This window comes from Schistocerca gregaria, unplaced genomic scaffold (assembly GCF_023897955.1).
Source record: "Schistocerca gregaria isolate iqSchGreg1 unplaced genomic scaffold, iqSchGreg1.2 ptg000308l, whole genome shotgun sequence".
In the NCBI taxonomy this organism is placed as follows: Eukaryota; Metazoa; Arthropoda; class Insecta; order Orthoptera; family Acrididae; genus Schistocerca; species Schistocerca gregaria.
In genome coordinates, this window is record NW_026061788.1 from 550,951 (window position 1) to 553,630 (window position 2,680).

The window sequence follows — 2,680 nt, forward strand, 5'->3', positions numbered from 1 at the left end:
TCAGGTAATGGATGAAATGCAATGATTGTGTCTGTGTACTAATCATACCATAAACAGAAGCAAATGAGGGAGGAGATTTCTGCAGCTTTTCTCTTAAATACATCACATAGGGTAATAAATGAAATGCGATGATTCTGGCTTTGTAGTAACCATACCAACCAACAAACGCAACTGAGGAAGGATTTTATTGTAGCTTCACTCAGAAATACTTCACATCAGGTAATGGATGAAATGTAATGATTGTGTCTGTGTACTGATCAGAACAACAAAAACAAATGCAATGAGCGAAGAGCTTTCTGCAGCTTCCCTCAGAAATACTTCACATCAGGTAATGGACAAAATGTGATGATTGTGTCTGTGTATTAATCATTCCAACAAACAGATGCAAGTGAGGGAGGACCTTTCTGCAGCTTCTTTCTGAAATACATCACATTAGGTAATAGATGAAATGCGATGATTCTGGCATTGTAGTAACCATACCTACAAACAATCGCAAAGGAGTGAGGAGCTTTCTGTAGCTTCCCTGAGAAATACTTCACATCAGGTAATGGTCGAAATGTGATGTTTGTGTCTGTGTATTAATCATTCCAACAAACAGATGCAAGTGAGTGAGGAGCTTTTTGCATGGTCTCGCTGAATTACATTACATAGGATAATGGATGAAATGCAATGATTCTGGCTTCGTAGTAACCATTCCAACAAACAAACGCAAATGAGGGAGGAGCTTTCTGTAGCTTCCCTCAGAAATACTTCACATCAGGTAATGGATGAAATGTAATGATTGTGTCTCAGTACTAATCATACCAACATACAGAGCAAGTGAGGGTGGAGCTTTCTGCTGCTCCTCTCTGGAATACCTCACATAGGGTAATAGTAAAATGCGATGATTCTGGCTTTGTAGTAGCCTAGCAACAAACAAATGCAAATGACGGAGGAGCTCTCTGTAGCTATACTCAGAAATACTTCACATAGGGTAATAGATGAAATGCGATGATTCTGGCTTCGTAGTAACCATACCAACAAACAAATGCAAATTAGGGAGGAGCTTTCTGTAGCATCCCTCAGAAATACTTCACTTCATGTAATAAATGAAATGTAATGTTTGTGTCTGTGTACTAATCATACAACAAAATGATGCAATTGAAGGAGGAGCTTTCTGCAACTTCTCTCTGAAATACATCACAATGGGTAATAAGTGAAATGGGATGATTCTGGCTTTGTAGTAACTATACCAACAAACAAATGCAAATTAGGGAGCTGCTTTCAGAGCATACCTGAGAAATACTTCACATCATCTAGTAAATGAAATTTAATGTTTGTGTATTCTCAGAAATACTTCACATAGGGTAATAGATGAAATGCAATTATTCTGGCTTCGTAGTAACCATACCAACAAACAATTGCAAATTATGGAGGAGCTTTCTGTAGCATCCCTCAGAAATACTTCACACCATGTAATGAATGAAATGTAATGTTTGTGTCTGTGTACTAATCATACAACAAAATGATGCAAGTGAAGGAGGAGCTTACTGCAACTTCTCTCTAAAATACATCACACAGAGTAATAAATGAAATGCGATGATTCTGGTTTTGTAGTAAGAATACCATAAACAGATGCAAGTGAGGGAGGAGCTTTCTGCAGCTCCTCTCTGAAATACATCACATTGGGTAATGGATGAAATGCAATGATTCTGGCTTTGTAGTGACAATACCAACAAACAAACGCAAATGACGCTTGAGCTTTCTGTAGCTCTTTTCAGAAATACTTCACACATGGCAAAAGATGAAATGCGATGATTCTGGCTTTGTGGTAACCATACCAACAACAAAACGCAAATGGGGGAAGAGCCCTCGCTAGCCCCCCTCAGAAATACTTAACATCAGGTGATGGATGAAATGCAGTGATTGTGTATGTGTACTAATCATACCATAAACAGATGCAAGTGAGGGAAAAGCTTTCTGCAGGTTTTTTTTTTCTGAAATACATCGCATAGGGTAATAAATGAATTGCGAAGATTCTAGATTTGTAATAACCATACGAAGAAACAAATGCAAATGAGGGATGAACTTTCTATAGCTATTCTCAGAAATATTTGACATAGGGTAATAGATGAAATGTGATGATTCTAACTTTGTAGTGATCATACAAACAAAGAAATGAAAATTAGGGAGAAGCTTTCAGTAGCAGCCTTCAGTAATATTTCACATCATGTAATAAATGAAATGTAATGATTGTGTCTGTGTACTAATCATACCAACAAACAAACACAAATGAGGGAGGTGCTTTCTGTAGTAATCATTCCAACGAACTGATGCAAGTGAGAAAGGAGCTTTCTGCAGCTTTCCTCCGAAATACATGTGTCTGTGTACTAATCATACAAAAACAGATGCAGGCGAGGGAAGAGATTATTGCAGCTTCTCTCTGAATTACATCTATTGCAGCTTCTCTCTGAAAAACATCACATAGGGTAATAAATGAAATGGGATGAATCTGGCTTCGTAGTAACCATACCAACAAACAAATGCAAATTAGGGAAGAGCTTTCTGTAGCATATCTGAGAAATACTTCACATCATCTTGTAAATGAAATTTAATGCTTGTGTCTGTGCACTAATAATACCAACAAACAGATTCAAGTGAGGTAAGAGCTTTCTGCAAACTTCACTCTGAAATACATCAC